The 23,433-nt window shown below is 38.9% G+C and overlaps 1 protein-coding gene across 9 annotated transcripts in view; it reads right to left on the bottom strand.

Annotated features, from left to right (window-relative positions):
* PAM (peptidylglycine alpha-amidating monooxygenase) overlaps positions 1–23,433 on the bottom strand; it is a 134,304-nt gene that overhangs the window by 106,456 nt on the left and 4,415 nt on the right. The window contains exon 1 of one of the 9 annotated variants that reach the window (XM_014261479.2): positions 1,048–1,175. The exons of the other annotated variants lie outside the window; for them this stretch is intronic. The gene's annotated coding sequence lies outside the window, so the exon portion shown is untranslated. Of the gene's footprint in view, positions 1–1,047; positions 1,176–23,433 lie in introns of those variants that run through there. 9 annotated transcript variants of the gene reach the window in all.

Genomic DNA, 23,433 nt, shown 5'->3' on the forward strand with positions numbered 1-23,433 from the left:
ATTAATTGTAATGTGACTTTTTAAATTGCAAATGTCATAGCTGAAATCCATTATTAAAGTCTTCTGATATCTGCAAGATCTGTCAGGAGTCACAGGTCAAGAAGCAATACTGTCAGGTAGCAATTTTATAAGCATTTCTATTTTCTCTTTTTCCATGCACTGACACTATCACATTGAGATACTATCTTCTTCAAGTCACAGCAGAGTTTTAAGCGTAGAATGCTCTTTTGCACCAGGGGGTAAAACAGTGTTCACAACAAAACCTAAAGTCCAGCTAATACTAAAGCTCAGGTGTGATATAAACTGGCATTCTGTGAAACAAGGTATTCACCCTGGTATCATGTGTCTTTCACCTTCAATGACTATTAGTCAGTACATCACTTAAGAAGGACTGAACTTCAGGAAATATTATCAGCAGTGACATGATATGACCCAAAGACAGTTGAATGAGATTATTTTGGCTATCTTACAGAAAACTGGACTACTGCCTCTTCATTTTGAACACAAATAGCTCTGCAGATACTTGTTTTCTCAAAACTGAAGAATAATCATGTGACTAAAAATTCAATCAGAATTACAGAGCTAATTAGGATTCCCCTAGAGTAAAGTATCTAGAAGGGCCACCATAAACAGATTTTTAAATTAATGTCATTGTTTCAATTCTAACATTAATCAAATCCTTGTGAAGAAGTTATGCCTTCCACAGTTATGTTGATCATCAAATGCATAGGTTAAGAACACTACTCAGCCAACCATTTTCACAACTAGACGTCATTTGGTCTTGCCAATTAAATTTTGCACTCTTATTTTAAAAAAGCACATTTTGTGACCCCCTTTTCAAGCACAATTGCAAATTCCCTCAGATGCTTCACATGCATACTGCTTTTCATAGGAAATTTTCTGCACACATATATTGTTTCAAAATCATTGATCTAAGCAGCACAGTGTACTGCCCTCCACCCCAGTATCTTTACACATACAGTGCTACACACACTTCAGGGAAAAGGCAGAGAGAGAACAGAAGTAAAAAAACAGCTGGAGACTTACCATCATCACAAAGCTACTACAATTCAGTTAATTCCTGCTATCTGCAGCAATGCAGCAAGTCATAACAATGTTGATCCTCTGTTGAGATCAGTATTGTGTTTCCAATAGACACTAACAGCACTCACCCATGCATAAATACAGAGAAAAACAGCAGCTGAAAAACAGAGCTCAACAAAAGCAGAAGACATTCTGTTCCCTTTCTGTTCCCTCCAACTCCACCTTTACAGACTGATGTTACAGCAAGATAGCTCCTGTTAGGAAGCCCAAAAGTCAAAAGAGCCACAGTATGAACAGTGAAACTTCTAAATCCAAGGTGTATGAGATGTAAAGGTGCTTACCACCTCAAATTAATATACAAGTTAACAACTTTAAAAAAAGGGAAAAAGAAGAAAAAATCCACATCAGCCTGAAGCAAATTATAAAAGCTTGTTCTAAAATTGAAGCACTAAACTTCTGACTACTGAGTGGAAAATACAGTTACAAAGGATGGAAATGAAAACACACACGATTTTAAGTTGCTAAATGACACACTGAGCCTTTAAAGTTACATTTTTCCAAAACACATTTCCCACGGTCTCCATTCTGGTTTGGGAAGGAGAGGATGAGACAGCAGATGCAGACCTAATCTATTACATCCAGCTTCTCAGTGGATGTAATAATAAATCAATCAAATAAATCCAACACCTCAGTTGCGTTGATTTACCAGCTAAATGATGGTCTCAGTTTTTTTCAACTAGAATCCCAGGCAGAAGCATTTCTCTGGGCCAATTCCACAATTTCCTGTTCATCTCTAGTTAACTCACTTGACTGCTTTAAAAACTAAATAAAAGAAAAGGCTTCATTGCCCAGTCCTTGAACTTAACCTAATATGGAATGCTAATACTGTCAGCGTCTGTATATACAACATCCCTCTTGAAATTGCTACAGAAAAACAACCAATTTAGGCTAGATATCAAGTAGGGAGGTGGGTGGATTAAACATACCAGATGACAGTTTTCATTCTTCTTAGTATTTCTTTGAGCTGATTAAAGTCTGGTTTCAAGACGGCAAAAAAAAAAAGGATCAATAAGTAGTCATTTTATTTTTGTATGTCTGTAAACAGGCACAAGCTTGGGATGTCAGTACAGAATAGGACTGCAAATAATGCAATGGCATGTAGAAGAACCATTTTGGCATCATTTTTGAAGCCGTATGTAATGGTTTCCTCTTATGCCTAAACTTCTAGGACTATTATACAAACATTTCATTCAAGATTCTCATTTCTACAGCAATAGAAAGAATCAAAGAATAGCTCAAGCAATCACAACAGCATATTCTGAAGTCCTGTTTTTGTTAAGAGAGATTCCAATCTATTTCCTGGCACTCTTCCACAAACCTCTTCCTCTACCCAAGAAGTTAATCTGAGGACTGGAGCATCTCTCCTCTGAAGCCCGGTTTAGAGAGTTCAGTATGAACTGCTCACTCTAGAGCAGGAAAGGCTACAGGGAGACCTTATAGCATCTTCCTGTACCTAAAAGGCATTTACAAGAAAGCTGGAAAGATATTTTCTTAAAAGGACATGTACTGTTAGTACAAGGGGAAATGGCTTTGAACTGAAACAGTTCATGATATATAATAATGTTTAGATAAGATATGAGGGTGGTGAGGCACTGGCACAGGTTGTCCAGAGACAGCATGGATGCCCAGTCCCTGCAAGAGCCTCCAGGCCAGGTTGGATGAGGCGCTGAGCAATCTGCCTAGTATCATGTGTCTACCACCAATGCACAGGAGTTCAAATAAGATAATCCTTAAGGTCCTTCCAACCCAAACCATTAAATAATTGTATCAGTTTCTAAAAAATCTCCTCTCCATATTGAAATCTGGGCATATGCCCTTTAAGGCAGTAAATGTCTACCTGCTAAACAGGTAGGTATAGAACAAGCTGTAAGAGGTACCAGTTTACACAACAATGACCATTTACCTCATCATTAAAATACTGCAGAAAATAATAACAGTTAAGTAATTAGATTATTATTTGTCAAAACAACAAGTACTAAATTGGTATTACACATAAAAACCCATACTATTGGAATGATAGAATGTAAGGGATAACAAATACCAAGTTAAATTAGGAAATACTTTAAATTAGGAGATTATGTTTTATTTTATACATACATCTACAACTAAATGAGAGAGATTTCTCTAATGTTCTATAGTGACATGTTGCCAAAAGAGAGCTACAGATCTTATCACAATCAACATCAGTGACAAAAAGGAGGCAAAGTACTTTCCAGCAGCAACTCCTTACTCTATAGCATTGGTTCCTGAAGTTGGTAATATCATGGGGCAAACACATACACATAAATAATACAGAATTGTGTATTATAAATACACAGAAATATACAATAATTTACAGAAATTGTATACAGAAAAGTATTTTAATTACTTCATGTGGTTCTACTATCAAGTCTCTGCAAATCTGGCTTTTACCTAGCACGAGTTCCACCTTAAACATTTGGACTGCGCAGTACCAGAAGGCTTTCACAATAATGTGTGCTATTAACACAGAATGCTACCACAACTTCCTTTTTACAGATATTGTTTATTCCTGTACATTATCTTCACAATAAACATGTATTCTGATATTGCAATGTTGGAAGAGGGGACCACTGTGCACAAACTTCTGGAACAAGCACTACCATCATCAATCTCCTCAAGGAAAGGCAGGGGATGGGGAGCAAAGCAGCAGCACAACTGTGTTCTCAACAGGCCACCTTGTTTTTCTCACAGGTTAGTCACACTAACCTTTTCCCCTTAAAAGCCTGGAATGCATCCTAATTTTCTAAGTCTATGCAACCCTTTAATTAGCCGTCTTAAAAGAAGGGCAAATTTGCTTTATGTAAAACAGACAAACTACAAAAATGAACACCAGAAAGAGACAGGACTTCCAAAATAGACACAGTGTAAAGTATTAACAAATTCTACCTAGGCACTTGTATTGATATGTTCACATTTGGAAAAGTCTAATTGCTCTGTAGGTCTTTTCAACACTTCAACTACAGCTCTGGAAATTAAGGTCTGCATGTAACACTGAGCCCAAATACTCTCAGGCAGTAAGTCCCTGTAACATGGATCCTTGAAACATACAAGCATTTTTTTTCCTAGAAAACAAGACTTCTTATAATTCTGATAAAATTTCTTTAAAAGGACTCGCAGTGAATACAGGAGGGATTTTTAAGTGTAAATATACGATGTCCTCTTAAATTTGTAGGGATGGAACAGTACACATCACCATTAGAGAGCAAAAAATTATGCACTTGCCAAGACCACTGTCTTTACTGTTTAAGCCTCTTTTCATTTTATATTTCTGTATTTAAAGCAAAAATTTCAAAGTAAAACCCAACTTTGCATCATCTAAAAATTTTAGTCATGCTCTCTCCAACTGTTCCTCACAGATACACTGAAAAAGAAACAGATATTAACCTTCTTCCACCACCTAAACTTTATGCATGCTAAATGACCAAATTCATTCTGCAGCTCTGCCAATGGAATGATAACACAGCTTTTTATAAAAATCTGACAGAAAAACTTCCTGCTTTGCCCTAAAACAGGGTTGGCTCTCAGTCATTAACTGCAACCATTTCTTTACTGCTTTGCTGGTTTGAGGGCTGACTAAAAGTGCACCAAAGGTCAGTTAATTACTTCAGAAAACCAAACACACATCCTTCAAAATTCCTCATTCCATTTCACTGTCCTGCAGTAACTTTAACACTTTCATTTCAAGGAGCATGCTCAGCTTACAGTGCCTCCAAATCTCAAAGAGGTCTCAGTGACACATCCATACCTAATCGATTCTGGAATCAGAAATTTATCTGAAGAAGGGCTTTTTCACAAGCACCTCATTTTCAGATGCCTAGTTTTTTTTTTTATAGCAAAATGACTTATGAAAATACCTCACCCTGCTTATAGCACAAGGGTGAATTACTTCCCATTAATGTTCCCAACCTCAAACTCTACCACTGTAAGATGAAGTTTGGGACAGTGGCCTTTTGTGAGTTACCTTTCCAGACAAGCAACCCCTAAATGAAAAGAAAAAAAAAAAAAAAAAACAACAGAATTTGACACGTGGCTACAATCCCACTCCTGTAACCACAAAATGTCTGACAGAGGGACAGGTAAAAAGGATTAGAATATTGGATCTAGTTTTCATTCTGAAGTGATTTATAGTTTCACAACTAGTACATCTTTACGCTAAGTGTTTTACAGATTAAATATGTTACTTCGGTCTTCCAGCAGCTCCTCTCTAGCCTCTGCGTAGAAACATAAAAGGTCATTTTCGATCAAGGAATCCTTAATACTTAATTAGAACATGTGAATGCCTTGCAGAACTGGTAGGCAACCTGAGCAAGGCAAGACACATTTGCTAATTTAGCTCAGCTGAGACAAACTTCACAGCAAAATGAGCAACTTACACTCCTGGTTATTTTTTGATTCTGGTCCTGTAGGTGAGCAAACACAGTTTATGGTGGAAGCTTTATTTTTATTTGAAGATGAAGCAAAATGCCCAAATTTATTACAAGACAACAGACATGCTTGATTTAATCAATTAAAACAAAGAATTTGTACCATTGATAGTGAAATTAAAATAATGGCATTGATCTCTACAATCAAGAGCAATACATAGAACTGTAGTATTTTCTCAAATAAAGTTTCACATATAAACAAGAAAGGATAGATAGAAAAAATAGAATCAATGCCATTGCATCATGTTTTTGTTACTAATTTATTTCCCCTGTGCATAATAAGCCCATGTAGGTATAAAGAATGAAAATTGATAAATTCCTGACAGAGTAAAAAACATATATAAAATTGCTTTTAATGGGGATTTATTACTTAAATGGAGCTTGCTTTGTCAGTGTGCAGGGAAAAACGTAAACAGAAGCAGAGAAGATATTTTCTTTATAGTATATTGGGGAAAAAAAGCTAGATGCTAAGAGAAGCAGGACTATGACTGACCTTCAAACAAATCACCTTTGTGCTTACCTGCATGTAAACTTATCAAAAGATCCCTCTAGTATATTAGCTGTCTTTTAAATACAGCAACACAACCTACATAGAGTCCATACATCCTTGGCTAAAATATCAGAATTTCATGAAAAACATTCTTTGCTTATATATAAACACTAAACTGACACAGAAAACAGTGCTCCAAGGCATACGGTTGTCTGCAGTTGTTCTCTCACATATTAGACAAAAACTAATCCAGAACAGGAACTGAAACTGTCAACAGCAGCAGTGGCCACCACTGAAATAAATCAACTGAATTGAATTACTGCATAAAATACTTTATACACATTTAGAGGCATATAAGGAACCTTACTTGAACCAATCTCTTGGTCTCTTTATATGCTACAAAATTAGAGGAAATGTCATACTAAACATCATGACATTATCATATCCCAGGAGTAGTCTAGAGCAAGGAAGATATACCCTTGATCATGTCAGGGAATACTTAAGCCAGTTGGACATACATAAGTCCATAGGTCCTGATGGGATGCACCCATGACCACTACTCTTCATAATCTTTGATAAATCATGGCAATTGAGAAAGGTGCACAATGACTGAGAGAATCATCTGTGAGGGCAAGTAGGAGCTCAGTGAGGTTGTGGAGAGTCCTAACTTAGGAGATTTTCAAAATCCATCTGGACATGGTCCTGGGAAACCTGCTTTAGGTGGTCCTGCACAAGCAAGGTGGGTGTACACAGTAAGCTCCAGAGGTTCCTGCCAACCCTGACTGTCCTGTGACTCTGTAAAGAAAACTAATACTAACTTTACCTATCACTAGGTATTTTGAACTGGAAGAGATGTATGTGCAAATGCAATGAGAAAACATTAACTAGTTCTATGTAACTCATCCCATAGAATTATACACACAAAACAAGAGTCCCCATAATTGTTCATATTATCTTAAGCATGAAGTTTTGATTTTTCATTTATAGTTTTATTTGGTTTACATGCCCAAGTACGAGCAGTGAGGTGTCTGCAGGGTGGCTTCTGTGAGGAGAGAATGTGCCAAAAGCATGGGGTACTACATGACCAGAGCAGGGGACTGACCCCCTCAGCCAGGAGGGTCGTACCTCTGGAGAAGTATACTTAGGAAATGTGAAAATGCTGTACAGCAGAGCGTGAAAACCACAAGTGAGGAACCCTGAAGACATCACAGACTGTGAAGAGAGGAGGAGGTGCTTCAAGCAGCAGGACCTGCAGCCCCTGAAGAGCCCTGAAGCAGATAAGAAACCTGCAACCCATGAAAGACCCCATGGCAGAACAGCTGAAGATGCCCTGAAGGAAGCTGCAGCCCACTGTGAGCCCACTCATCTGTATTTTCAATTGGCAATAAATCAAATTAATTTTCCTCAAGTCAATCTCTTTGCTCATGATGGTAACTGATGAGTGATCTCCCAGTCCTGACCTTGAGCTGTTCCACCTCTACTTTCTAAGCTTATGCTGTTGACGAGGGAGACTAAAAGAGCAGCTGAGTGGGGATCTGGCAAGGCCAGCCAAGGCCAACTCCTACCATATCCCATGAAGATTTTAAAATAAACAGCCTGTCATGGGGTAGCTTTACCTTTAAGACAGCTTAGAAAGAGAGGAAGTTAGAGCTGCTAGTGGCTGATGGGAGTTTTTCCTCCTGACCAATTATCAGTCATTTCCAAGAATTGACAGCAGATCTGACTATTAAAAAGTGAATTCAACTTGTAAACACCTCCTTAAGAAGTACAGACAAAGTTCTCTTGCCCTCTTTGGTTTCCGGCTTTTGACAAGGTAACAAGCTCTGTCTTGGCCTCCTTCCCCCCCTCCAGGCCGACAAGGCCGCAGAGAGGGGGGGGAAGAGAAGCAGAGTCGGTCAGCTGAGCTTAGTTTTTAGTTTCTGCTGCAAGACTGAAACCTGACACTAAGAACTCTTGCAGCTTTCTAAAGCTTTTAATTCTTTTACTACTTGAATAAATGAACAGATTACTCCTTTTTCTCAGAAAAGACAGAGAACGAGAGAGACAATCAACATGTAAAAAACATCATAAAACTACTAAAAACAGTGAGAGAAAGAGTTAGGTTTAAATAAGAAGGAGAGAATAAGGAGATGCGTACAGCTGAAATATCTTTTTGTAAAAGCTATGGAGATGGGTAATAGTAGTTTAAAAGACTCCTTTAATTCATGACTAGAGTATGGGAGGAATAGAGTATTCAAAGTGTGGACTTTTTAAAAAAAGAGAGAGTGATTGTGATACTGTGAGTTGCTGGAGATGAATAGAGTGAAGATTTTTTGAAGCCTTGAAGAGCAAAGCAAAAGCTGTTTTCCAGAAAAGCTCACAGAGACAGATGAAGAAGACTTCTGCCTTTGAATAACTCATCCTTAAAATAGTATCCCTAGACTCATTTGACCCATGCACACCTCGGAATAATGTGGAATGGGAGGAGTGAACTCTAAAAACTCCATAGATTGGCAAAAAGAGACTTCTGTTTCTCTACAAAGAATGAAAGAAAGACTCTAGCAAAAATTGAGACTGTTTTTGACCACCAGAGTTCTAAAGTTTTTTTTTTTGTCTCTATGTTATCATGTGTACAAAAGAATAGTTAAGCAGTGAGAGATAAAAGAGTTTTCTGGAAGTTTATTCTAGTGTTCTTATTCTTGTAGTTTGTTAATAAACTGTTTCTATTCCTATTAAGTTTTAAGCCTGTTTTGCTCTTGTTCAAATCCATATCTCACAGAAAAAAAAAGTAATTTTTTAGTTACTAGTTTTAAACCACAACACAGCCCATACACAGTAAGTGATTGACACAACTGTTCAGACTCTAATTTCACCAAAGTAGTTATGAAGCCATGAAACAAGGCAAGTCACTTTTAGATGTGACTATGCCAATCTAGCCTCAACTGAAATTTCAACTTGCAGTGCAGAACACGGTCAGCAAGTGACAATTGCTGCCCTTGACAACCACTGTCCACTCATAAAAAAAAAAAAACAAACCACAAAAAAATAGAAGTAACAACCAGATATAGTATTTGACAAAGATCTTACCTCAAAAAGCACCTTGTCAAAGCATCAGCTCATTACTAATAAGTGAATATACACTATTATAATTGAAAAGAGATTATATATTCAAATAATGTATACACACATACAATATCAGAAACTCTTCCTAAGCAAACGACTGTTGGTTGTATGTAGGTCAAGTTGACAGGGATGAAAATACAAAGTAAGACACAAATGCTGATCTTCATGATTTGAACATCAACCAAAGAACAGATTTATTGCTTAGTGATAACCACAATACCTATAAGAAGACTGAGCCCTGCTGTGTATATACAGGTACTTAACACTGATCAACAGAATGCCCATCACATACTATTATAAAATACATTCCATTCTTTGGAAACATTTGCTCCTGAAAAAATCTAGTAATACAAATTCAAAAGTTCAAGTGCAGTTTTCAACAGTGGCCTTCTGAATTCAATGAATAAGTAACTCCATATTGATTTCCCCAACTCATTTCTCAAGAAAAAAATACCACATGACAGAAGTAAAAATGAAATTCAGAGGAAGCAAAGAAACTAACAAACTATTAACAAACAGAAATGCAAAACGCCAAAACCTACAGAAAATCTGACCAGTTCAGAAAAGCCAAGACCAGGTAAAAAACTATTTTTAACAAATATTTTGAAGACATAACTAAGGAAGCTGAGAGTTACTTTTAAAATCACCAAAAAATGAAACATAGAAATAAAAAAAAAAAAGAGGAAAACAGAAAAACTCTCAGAAATGTTGGAAACACTTAAGATTACCCTTCAGTAATATTATTTTTAATAAGCAACTGTTATAAATGTGACTGACAGAAAAAATAAAAGGAATAAAGAAGACTACAAGCACCAAAAGTAACAGCTCTAACATTCTAGTGCTTGTGGGGAAGATTGTCAAAATAGCACTCCTCCTCAAGGACGTAAAAGATTTTGACAAGACAAGGTCAGGTGATAGCTCCAGTTATCTGAAATAAAAGCAATAAAGAATAAAGTTTTATTTCCTTTAGTTTCCTCCCTCTCCCAGTTTCTTTTCTATTGTAGAGAAGAAGTGCACAAATTTCAAGTTGGAGACTGCCCAACTAGAACAAGGGAGAGAAAAATTAATGGGAGCAACTTTGAGAAAAATACAGTCTGCATTGAAAGTCTTTTTTGGTTTTAAGAAATTGGTTTAAGAAATTTTAAAAAATTGATACTAGTTAAATAGAGAAACCAAATGAAAATAATAAAGTAAAAGCCCAAAGAGCAAACAGGGAGGGTAAGGATCTGGAGCCATGGGGGCAGTAAATAACAGTGGCAAAGGTGGCTTTAATCCAAGGCTACCCCTTTTACTGGCTCATATATTTGTCAAGACTACAAACAAACTTCAGCAATTACAGATGTATCTTATACCCAAAACTGTCAACATACCAAGAAACAAGAACCCTGAAAAACTTTCATATCATATTTCAGTACATACAAATTCTTCAAAAAGCACTCACATCTAACAAGATTATCATTTACAGTCCATTTTGTAAATGTATTGTGTACCAATATCCACTAAATGGATAGACAGAACAGAATCTCAATAGAAAAGATTATAGAGAATAGGGTAGCTAAGTATTGAGAACACTATTTGTAGCAGCAAAATCGTCAAATTACCCAAGGAAGACAGGAAACTGTACTTATGCAAAAAAATATAGCTGGGTTTGATATTAATTAAATCAGTAAGCCTTTCTGTTTGCAAGTTAAGGCCCTAGGTGTTCCATCTTCCAAAAACAGTCAAATCAAGGGAACATGCTTGGCCAAGATCAGCTGCTCTTCATTCTCTGTCTGGCTCTAACAGTAACTACTACAGAACACTGGAAGTTTAGAGCTACCATCCTAACGCAATCTCTCCTCTGTCTGGGGGTATGGTGTGACAACTGGAAAAGCCTCAGCGCAGACTTTCTAAGTTATCTAAGCAACAATATTGGTTTGAGAGCACTTTGTTACTATTGTTACAATAAGCTCAGGTTTTATTCCACTTTATCCAAGAGCTCTAAGACCAGTGCTGCTCACACTGGTAATGCATTTTCTTCTAAGTTTCATTTTATGCAATTTAAGTATCAGAGATGGCAATAAAGGAAGTACTTCAATGAAAACTGACTTCCCTAAAAAGGAGATACTATTCCACGCCTGTTAGATCCATTTCCTACCTAGTCAGAGTTCTGGATCTAGAGCAAGACCATTCGAAAAACAAATCAAACCAAGAAGTGTGAGGGGGACAGGAAAACATGTGACAAAGACAACAGCAAAACTAGCTAGCATGGCAACTATTCTGAAATATGAAAAAAGTAGCAAAGAAAAATCTAAATCTATGAGTAGAACGTGAAGGTTCAACTACTGTAGTAAAATACATTTAAAACAGAATTTAAGAGAATGAATGACAGTTCTCGTGAAACATGCTTCATTTAAAGCACTGATACTCATTTAAATCCTATGTCAGCTTACAGAAAGTTCACACAATCTGGATGATATACCTACTCATAACATACCACCAGATCACCCAACTACAGTGCACTCTAACTCTATAATTACAGGCTCATCTCGAAATGTTGTACAGCTCATGAGTTCTGCATCAACAGCAGTACAAAGAAATGGTCCTTGAAAGTATGAGGTTATAACCAAAAATAAGTTAAAAAGATTAGTTAGAATGTATTTCTTTTGAAACACTTAAGGGGAAGTAGCCAACAAAAAGTTAATAATTTGGACACGTTCCTTAAGCTTAATGTTGCAAAACAGAATAAAATATTCACATAATGAATCCAGTGAATACTAGCAAGTTTACTTGAGTAGTAAAAAAGTAGTAAAAAAGAGTAGTAGAGTCTACTACCTCTTTGTGTAAAAAGTGAAAGAACTGGTGCTGGAAGCTAATTATTTACTCCTAAGCAACAAGAACAGGATAGGGATAAACCTTAGTAAAAGCTGCTTGGGGAAGGCCTAGGAAGCAAACATTTCCACAGATCAAAGATCCTCTCCCATGATCAAGCAGTAGTGTGAGATTAAGCACAGACATTCGAGAGAAACTATGCCAGTTCAAAGCAAGTTTTCCAGAATGAGTTTTTTCATGCTTGCAATTAATTTCTGATCCAGCAACTCCTGCAAGAAATAGTCACAAGTAATCAACTGAACAGACAACTTCTTGCTACATTAGCTAACTATGAAATACATTTTTCAGCAGGCAAAAAGATAGTAAAGAAACACAACAGTATCAAAACAAGTAATTCCTAGAGTGCACACACAAGACCCAAATGGCTATCGCAATAGTAGAAGTATATCCAACAAGTTGGTAAGACGTTTGTAGGTGGCCAAAATAACATTACCAGTTCTCTAATGCATTGCCAGCTTTGATGCCTATAAAAAAATAGAGAGACTAAGTATGTAATTTTGTTTCCACTCTGATTAGATTAAAAGGCCAGGTAAGGCAAGTGGAATGACTGAATTGATCACTACTTCACTACACAAGCCCACAATTTCCACTGATATGTACCATGATAGAAACTAAAGTACACAAATTGATCCAGTAATATAGATAATGTAGGACTGAATTATCTATCTGCATCATCCTCACACATCCTTAGAATAAAAGACCAAGTATCAGACACAGAATACAGTTAGAAGATCAATCTCTACATCAGAGATGTCTTTTGAAGACCACATAAAAACAATCATGGATGTCTGAAAGCAGATAGGAATAGGTTTTTTCTTCCTTTGCCACAAGCAAAGCAGAATATTTGGCAGCTATTTACTTTGTTCACTTCCATTTCTTTAGAAGGTGAAATAGATCACACCATATAAAAGCACTTTAAAAAAAGCAATGTGCTCTCAGTATTCTACAGGAAGAAAAAAGCAGGTAAAAACTTCTCAGTAAAGGCCACTCCTGCAAAATTATCTGCCAATGTGCACAGCCCATGCCAACCTGTGCTGCATGCAGATGGCAGTCATGAAAGATACATCCCTACTCTCTTGTCATAGGAAGATACATGTGATATATGTTATAAATGCAATGGCAAAATAGGGTTAATATAAAAAGCGATTTATTATAAAACAATTTCAATCACAAACAACGAGAGAAAAAACCACAATAAAATAAATCAGCGCAGCGCTGGGTGGACAGGGAGACGTCCATACCCAGAGGTACAGATTTACCCAAATCCACAAAGTAGGCACTGCAGTCCGGGGTTCTTATAGGGGTTTTCGTATCCTGGGGCAAAATCCGGAGTAAGCACCGTCTAACAAAAGAGTTTGAATAGACTTCCCGGATTCGTTGAGCTGAGTCAATGGTCGGTGGAGCAGAGTCCTTTCACATGTGAGAGGCTCTGAGTGTCCTCTGATTGCATTTCCTGGAATGGAGTGTCCAGTTTGGGTGCGGAGGAGATGGATATCTCGATGGAGCCATTCTCATTGTCTGGTTTGATTGCTTGTGTCCTGCTTTTTATTTTGTGTTGATAAGCGTTGCTGCCGGTCGGTCGTTACTGCCCAGGGAAGGTATCTCTGGATTATTTTACATTTTGCATCTTTACAGTATTACAAATATAACATATAATTCTTTATTCTCTTTCACGAATTTTTATCCAATGTTATATTTATCACAGTCCCCCACCTAATAATTTATCACATTAAAAATTTGTGTTATAAATGAAATAGAGCCAAATTCATCAATAATAATTTTATTGAAAAATTTTTAAAGTTTAGTTATAGAAACAATCACAATCACTGTCAGTGACGAGCCTGGGGTCGACACTGGGTGAACTCTGAATCAGCTTCTGTTGCACTGATTCCCCCAAGTTCACACTTGTCTTTTGGAGGAGTGGGTTTTTATACAGTTTCTGCAGTTTGAGGTTGTACAGTTTTTTCTCTTAGGGTTTGTTGCATATTCATATTTACTGTAGGTTTGTTAACTAGATTTCTGAGAAGGGAGGAAAGATTTGAGTGGCTTTACCGGAACTGGGTATTGGAATGCATGGTCTGGAGAATCAGATCAGTTCGGTATCAGGTGAAAATCATTGAGTCGTTAGTAGGCTGATTTTGCTTGGGTGGGTCTTGTTCTCTTTGGTGCTATTCTGTTCTTTTGCAAATGACCCTTCTCTTCTGGCTCCTGGCTGTGGTGTTGTAACTCTTTGCTATGCATGTGTGTTTGATACTTGTAACTAGTTTTTATTTCTTCTTACTGCTTATATATATATACAATAAAACACGAATTATACAACCATATATTACACTCTGCAACAGAAAACAGTTACACAAAAGGAAATGTTTTACGTTTTACTCCAGTCTGCAGTCCCAAAATACAAAACTGACAGGAAACCATCCTTTATTTATGAAACAAATATAAACAGGGAAAAGATAAAAAGAGACCACAAAAATAAATCAGGACAGTGGATAGACTGAGTATACCTACTGTTTTCATGTTCACTGGTGTGATAAATGTAACCTTGGATAAAAAAATTCGTGAAAGAATAAATAAGTATATAACTAGATTTGTAACAATGTAAAAAGTATATAAAATATAGTGTGGCCGAAGAATTTCCCCAAACCCAGCAGTAACTACCCATTCAGGCGGTAACGACCCTAGGCGACGTTCATCAGCCTGAAAGAAAGAGCAGGACATGAACAATTAAGCCAAACAAAGAAAGGAGCCAGGCCGAGATGCCCATCGACTCCACACCGCACCTGGGCACCCCTTCCTGCAAACCCCGACTGAAGATGCAATCAGGCCGGACAATAAGTGGAAGCCCAGCCGAGATATCCATCGACTCCGCACCGGACTTGGACACTTCACTCTGAGAGCCCAACCGAAGATACAATCAAGAAGCACTCAGAACCTTTCACATGCGAGAGGACTCTGCCCAGTCGTCTATTGATTCAGTTCCACGGTTCCAGGAAATTCATTCAACCAGCCATCTAAACTCTTTGTTGAACAGTAACTGCTCAGAGTTTTGGCCTCAGGACACAAAATCCCTATAAAAACCCCGGACAGTCTACCCTCCTTGGTGGATTTGGGAACACCTATACCTTTGGGTATAGACCCCTGTCCACCCAGCGCTGCGCTGTTTATTTTATTGTGGTTTTTCCTCGTTGTTTATTTTTATTATAAAAATTGTTTTATAATAAACTGTTCTTTTATTTAACCTGAATTTGCCTTTGCATTTATAACACTGGGAAAAGAGCACTCCTGGTATACCAGAACCATTCCTTACCCCAATTTGGTAGGTCACATACAAACTCTGTATCAATTAACTAGATCTGCGTCATCCCCACAAAGGTGAAATGGGTGGCTGAGATCTCACAGAAAGTTAAGAAAACTTATATTGTATTGGCAGTACACATCTGCCAGTGGGTGATGGTTCTGATAGTTACAGGCCTGAGGTCACTGTATTTCACAGGGTCCCCTATACCTAATAAATAAACTAATAACAATTAATCACTTGGAGAGGCAGGGAAGGGGAGAAGGTAGAAACTTGTTATACTTCTTTGCTATTACAGCTGGGTTCTTACTTGTCTTTTCTGGCAAAGGTGCAGGTAGGTTAAGTACGTGACTACATTACTGGGTATGACTTGATGTCAGGAAAAGCTTTCAAGATAACAGGGAGGCAAATATTCTTCTAGGGTTCCTGCTATCACTGTGAGAAAAATTGTTTCAGATCCTGATTTGGAAACTTCCTCAAAACTACTCCATTAAAATGGTACGGGCTAACCAGAGGCTACCTAAAGATCATCCAGATCATTACAGCTGTCAGAGACAGGCATCATTCAGAAAGCCCATTCTCCACTTCAGCAGCCCCATCTAAGTAGTGAGGATGCCTGACTGCTCTCAGAGAATGACAGTTGGTTACTGACTGCTAAACAAGGCTGCCCCACACAGATACCAAGTGCCCAAGTTTTCTGAGCCAGTGAGCTGTACCCGAAGCTGTGGCATTGGATGCAGTGAAGGCTTTCTTTGGAATGCCAACTGCTAATGAGCCAGAGCAGCAATCCACACACTCATGTCAGGTTCAGCAATACACCCCCACAGCACTGCTGCCGAGGCATCTGCACAGACCCAGAATTTGCCATGGGCTAGTAGCCCAATATTTGGAAGACCTCAATACTTTCCCACACTGTAAACTGCTGTTAGGGGGATGATCTTATCCACATCACTAAACAAGAAGTGGGAGAAGCACTGCACAATGCCACTGAGGCAATGTAAAATCACGTCTGGGAAATGATCCCCAAGAAAATTCAGAGCACTGCCACAGGAGTAAAATTTGGAAGAATAATTTGGCAGGCACTTTACAGAATGTTGCTCAAATCAACTGAACAAATCATACTTTATATAGCAGAAATGCAAAGCAGAAACAGAAAATTCTTGGTCTATGGTGGTTTCAGAGGCAATTTACACCATATTTCGTCCAGATAAAAAATCATTATAAAAATTTTTTTAAAAAAAAAGGTCAAGTGGAAATAGTGCATTTCTAAGCTTATATTTCCTGGCCAAAACAAAGTGCCTTACAGGAGAAAACAGGACAAATGGTCCTAAGTAACAGCAGTGTGCCTCTACATTGGGCAGAGCAGTTCCCACTGTATGAGTAATGGAGAATGGATGTTTCACTGACTGGACATCAAGAAATGTGAAAGAAAAACTGCAATGGAAAGTAACATCATTTGAAATGGCAGAGCAAACTTTCCTAACCTATCAAGGAAAGGAAGAAGCAAGCAGTAGGTTAAATTAATGGCTGTACCTACAGTGCTGGAAGAACAATCAGCTTCAGAAGTCTTTTTTTCTGACTCTTAGGCAGTACACAAAGGTTTCGCACTGTGGTCTAGGAAATGACAAGCAGATGACTGGATGATACATGGTAAACCCCACAGGGTTTGGTGTATAAAAGCATTGCTTACTTAGCTGTGAGAGACACGTAGACGCCTCTATTGCAAATCATGGTGAGCTACTACAGGAACACAATGCTGTTGCTGACCAGTTAAGGCCACCCTGACAGATGTTACACTGGGCCACTTCAAAAGACCGGGGTCTGCAATAAATACTGGTGCTGGCAGATACATGTACAAGCACCTGATTGTATTGCCTACCTCTCCTACCAACCAGAAGGTCATTATGAAAGGCCTTTGCTTTTTAAACCAATGGTTAGGCATTCCCATTTGTATTAAATCAAATAAGGGTTGTCATTTCCAGCAAAAATGGTCCAGCTGTGGAATGGTGAACACCAGGTAACATGAGTTTATCACATATCCCCATCAACCTTGTGGAGCTAGCTTAGTAAAGCACACTAAAAGACTTACCAAAAAACAGTTGTGAATTCTTCCACCTACCTTCCACCTACTTGCCCTTCAATGGATTTGGCCAACAGTGCTGACATGAGCATTAATAATTCTGAATAGGAGGGCGTGAGTCCAAGGTTATGAGACTTACAAACTACTGTCAGGTCATCGCCACACAGCACCAGACACCAGGTTCCTGTCTGAGACAGAAGAGGGGGGTGCACCTTGGTACTGGAAGGACAACCTTGTTTTCAGTGATCCCTGAGACACTGGCCCAGGTACTAAAAACTAAGTCCTTAATTTCAGAACACTTTGCCAATATGTTCTACAACATATATTTTGCAAAAACGGTGATTCCTATTCCTTCAACAGAGCAGACATGGACATTCACCCTGGGAATTCTCAGTACCGCTAAACTTGCAGCGACATCTGTTGGCAATCTGGGAGTGACAGTGATGCTCAGTCACACCTGCTCAGCCTAGTTTTGGGCACAAAGGACACTCCAGCGGGAAATAAAAGGCCAATAGAGGTGATCAACATCCAAGGATGACCACAAAGAGAGCCTCGAAAATGGGTTTATGGGGCAAGATCTCCATGTTCAGATGACCCGTGAAAAGATTGATTTACCTTGCCCTTGCTATGTACTACTGACCTCTTACAGAGCAAAATAATTTTTACCAGTGAGAGTTACTTATTTTCTTTCATACAAACTCAAATGTTGAAACAACTTTGGTATGCTAGAGTTAGTAAGGTAAGTCCATTCCACAAAAGAAAGACCATAATACCTCACTGCCACTATGTGAAGAGCTAATTTAATTTTGATTCTGTCTCAACACTGATTGTTAGAGGCCTGTGTGGGAGGGTTTGCACATGTGCCACTGCAGGAGGCAGTAGGAGATGGAGGAAACCCTCGTCTCTGGGGAGACTTTGTCTGGCAGGCAGTTCATGTCTCACCTGGGCCAGACAGGTGGCAGGAGATACTGTACCCTCCAGAGGGGCTCTCCAGTCAGATGGAAAAAGGTCTGCACCCATGGGCTGCAGTGGAATGCTGGACTGGGCCAGCGGTCTCCTGTCTGCAGGCAGACCTTGGGAGGAGCCAGGGGACATAAAAGTAACTGCGTCACTAGCTCTGGGGCTTTCTGTTATGTCTCCAGCCAGCTGTCTGCTTCTTGCCCTGGCCCTAGCCTGTCTGTCCTTTTTGCCCCAGCTCCAGCCTCCTTTATGGCCTTTTTGCCCCCTGGGCCCTCACTCTCCCTGACGTCGTCGCCCCACTCCCGCCGGGCACTTGGCCAGACACCGGCTGCCTTTGTGCGCAGCCCGTGTCCTGCCCTGCCCTTCGCTCGTCCCAGCCGCCGCCTGGCCTGCCTCCCCGCCTCCCTGACCGACGCCCTGCCCGCTTCATTCCTGCATTCCCGCCTGCCTCCAGCCCGGCTTGGCCGAGCCAGCCCACCTCCACGACGACACCGCAGGGCTGTGCAGCGTTCTGGGCCTGCCGCCCAAGCGCCGCTGCCAGCCCCGCGGCCGCGGGAGCGCTGCCTGTGGAGCCCCTCCGAGAGCTGCGCGGGCTGCCCAGCAGACAGCGACACTCACTCTGACACTCGGACCTCGACCGCATTCCCGGACTGCTGCTGGTGATGCCGGCTTCTTCCCGCTGCCCGCCCTCCACTCCCCGCATTCTTCTTCATTTTCCTTCCTCCTTTTTCTGTCTTTTCTAGTCCTCTTTTGTAGGGCAACTCTCTCTTTTTTTTGTTACCAATAACCGGTTCTCAGATACAATACTATCTTGTTTGACTGAATTTCATCATAGACCGTCTGTTTTCAAAAAACTCCTTGCAGTTCACCACAGTAGAACATGACACACTACCAAGCTGTGAAACTTGTGACTTATGGAAAATATAAAAGATAATTTTCCTTCATGAGAAAATTATACAGGAGATTTCTTATGGGAATTATAAGGTAATTTCACAGAAATTACTACTTTAGCTAATTAACAAACAATTTAAGCCTACTTTAGATTTTGAGATCGCAACCTAAAGAAACACATTTTCAGGTGTGCAAAGCCATCAGTAAAAACAGCCTCGACCCATTTCCAGAGGAACTTTACCATGGACCCTTACCCTCACATGTATCAAGCAGGTGGACACAACACACAAGCGGAGTCCAAACTAGTGTAAGAGATATGGACGTACTGATCAAGACCAAACACAGGACACAAAGATGATCAAAGGACTACAGCATCTATCATATGAGGAGAGATGGGACTGTTTACAACCTGAAGAGAAGGCCTGCTTAGGATAGGGCGAAACCTAATCAATACACATAAACAGAAGAATGATCAGCATAGGACGAAAGCATGTCAGACTCCTCAGCAGCGTCCCCTGACTAGAAAAGAGTCAACAGGAATAAACTGAATCAGAATAAATTCTCCATGCAAAAAAGAACACACTTGCTCATTGTTAGGAGTGGTCAAGCATGGGAAAAGGCTGCCAAGAGGAGCTGTGGAGTCTCCATCCTTAGAACTACTCAAAACCTGAGTGAACACAGTCATATGCAATCTGATATAGCTGGTCCTATTTAACTGAGGGTGGAGTTACACTACATAATCTCCGAAGGCTCCCTGCCACCTCAACCACTCTGTGATCCTTTATTTTCACAGGGAGAAAGCTGGGAGAGACAGCCAAAGAAAGGACCAAAAAAACCACCTTTTTTTTGGTCGAACAGAAACAAAACTGGAAATCATTGTTTATTTAACATTCTGGTAACTGTCATGTGTGATAAAAACTATGTTATATATGAAGAGCTTTTATAAGAACAGCTAGGTTCTCCCAAACTAGGTACTACAGCAAGTTCTTCTGAAAGGACTACAGTAAACTAAAATTCTTAAAATGATGATTCAAATACATTAGCATTGTCTCAATATAAACAACAGTAAACAAGAAGGAAGCAAAAAGTATTTCAAGTCGGGATAAAAAGGATGCTTTAAAATTCAGCATAAAATCCTTAATCTTTTCCATAATGAGACTGGGATTCTTAATACCATAAAATCCATCTCCTTAATTTGACATCAGGGTACAACATGCTTGCAAAAGGAATTAAAACCAACTGAATTTAACTACTCTGAATTTAAATAATCCATGAAAAACTAAAGCATAAAGATTGCAACAGAGCTGATATCTAAAACAAACAGTAACATTCCCACCCTGCTTTAAGTGGACTACTGTAAGCAAGCAAGGCTGACTTTTCTGTTTTCAAATTCTTTTTCTTCACTCCTGCTTTAGGGCACATGAAGGAGGTTCAGGGAGAATTTTATTAAAGCAAGCTGACTCGTAAAGCAAAATAATCACTAACAAAGTCACAAAGCCATAAGCACTGTTGTTACTGATAAAACACTGGACTACAACCACCTTCAGTACTGAATAGATGTAAAGGTGCAGTTTCACAATGTCAACTGGGAAGGGGTACAGGGAGGATCCACAAATGACAGATGGGTATGTACTTCTAAAAGAAAAAGCTATGATTTCCTGAAAATATGAGGATGAAGGTAAGCATAATTGTATACCAATTATGCTGAATTATGAATGCATGTTAATGCATCTCAGAACAAAGCATTTGACTATTCTCAATAATTCTTAATGCAGTCCTTTAAATACCTCTTAAAGATATGAGAAGTAATACGTTTACTGTGACATGGGTCATAACTGACCTGTTCCACTCAGTCTTTCCTTTTCTTTTCCACCTCACTTCACATTAGCCTGATTTTCAACCTTACAGTCTTTCACTTCAATTTTTTTTCAGCCACTAGTTCATACAATCCCATCTCCTATTCCAGTTTTCTTCCCTAAATCCAGATTGTCAGCCTAACCCAAGAGTTCATACAGTTTCTCCCCCTCCTACCAGATCATGACCGCATTTCTTTGCGCAGACTAAGCCCCATTTGCTTCCACAGACTGACCTTCAATGCAACTCGTCTGCTCCTCCCCGATTCACCTACTTCTCCATACATTCTCTTCTAGTCTCTGTTTGCACTCCTCTTATTCTCTTCACAGCAAAACAACACCTCAGCCTTCAACTGGAAGACTTCACCACCAATATTCAGTAACTTGTCAATGTTACAATCTGTAGACCAAAGAAACTTACTGTGGGACGTTATCAGACAGCAATCTAAGCCTTCAGGCTGACCATCATCCTGTAGTTTGTTTAGAAATGTACCTTAGACCTACTACTACTTACAAGTACATTAATTCACCTTTGTTTCAACAAAGAACCAAAGAGAAAAATAAACTAAATGGATTCTGAAGTAAAAAATAATTAGAAATGGAGAGAAATTACAAGAAACAGAGAAGAAAAGAGAGAAATCAGAAACAGAGTGACAGAAAAAAAATTAAATATAAACTTTCTTACATTATCTTAGCAAATTACCATCTTTCTTTGATGAAACAAAAGATCATTCCCCAAGACTAAAGAAAATGCAGTGGACCTGGTCAGGGGTGGGGTGATTAACTATTTTTTTTTCATCCATACTAAAACATGAGGCATTATTAAATGTAAGGAAAGTAGATTAGAAGATGTGGGGAAAAAAAAAACAACCCAACTCAAAATGAGTGGTTAAACAAAAACAATTGAAAACAAGATTACAAGTGGTAATTTCATTAACTGTTTCATAAATATAGCCTTATATTTGTGTATCTGAACTTCCTCTGATTCAGCTTCATTCCTCTTCCTTGTGTCCGATCACCAGAGAGAGCAGATCTCCACCATCCACTCCACTTCATCCCTAGAGGAAGCTGTAGTCTTCAATGGAAATCAGCCTTCTCTTTTCCAAGCTGAACCCAACAGGCTCTTAGTTTTCCCAGTATGTAATGAAACAAAGATAATCCTGACTTTTAAGCCCAGCAATATGAAGTCTAAAAGTAAACATGACTGTTCTCTATAAAGAAGTATATACAGAGAATGAACTAAGAATTAAGCTACTGAATGATGCTAAACAAGAACAATGAGTAGGTACAAAGACTGTGAATAATTTGGACTGAAAATTAGACTGACATTTTTGAAACAAGCCAGAAATGGTATGCGGTGGGCCCTAATTTTTAAGATGAGTAACTGTTTTATGATATGGATCAAAGGACATTACTTAGAAGTCTGCAACAGAAAGCAAATGTACAGCTAACAAACTCTTCCCCCTCCCCCCCCCCCCCCATTTTTATGTGTGGGTGGAAAGGGTAAGAGCAAAACAAATCTATGGTTTTGTAGTGGCCCTCTAGTGTTAATCAGGTCCTGTGCTTTAAAAAACAGGAAAAAAAATCCCAAACCTTAAGTTCAACATAAACATTTCCTCATAATCCCTTTTTGTTCCCAAGTATGAAAGACTAATAATCCCTTTGTTGTTCAAGTATGAAGACCTGAGGCATACACAACACAGAAGACTGAAAACAAGTAGGCCACTTGCAACATATGACTGTCAGAAGAAAACTTTTTTTTTGCTTATTTAAGTCTTGATTAACTCTACACACTAGGACTCTAACACAGTTAGATGATTTTGCAGAAGATAAACTTTCCAGATACCATTGCTTTGAAGGGATTTCTACAAGTACTTGTACTAGTACACAAAGACCACAAATGTACAACAGCACAGACTAAAACATTAGAACAGGACTGAGACAACCAAGTGGACCCTTAACATCCAAAAAAGAATACTGATAAACTGTGGAGTGGAACTGGCAGGCAGTGATGGAGTATGAGACCATACATGAGACCATATGGAGTATGATCTGATTTCTATGGATCAGAAATATGATATGACTCAACATCACCTTCAGCATTCTTTGTCCAAAGGGAAGATAAATGCAGCAAAGATCACGCAACATCATTACCAGTCAAGAATAAATGAAAATACACAATGAGGACTTGGTAGCCAGCATTCCTTTCTCCCTTGTCACTGCAAGTAATCATAGTGATGTGATAACCATCTATCCTGGTCTTCATAAATGCAGGACTGCAAAAGCAAGAGTATGAAAGCATGAAAAAAATCTAAGAATAGATTTCAAATACAAGTTCA

The sequence above is a fragment of the Pseudopodoces humilis genome, chromosome 4 (assembly GCF_049639895.1).
Source record: "Pseudopodoces humilis isolate 2021_Gansu_Grassland_sample_001 chromosome 4, ASM4963989v1, whole genome shotgun sequence".
NCBI classification, from domain to species: domain Eukaryota; kingdom Metazoa; phylum Chordata; class Aves; order Passeriformes; family Paridae; genus Pseudopodoces; species Pseudopodoces humilis.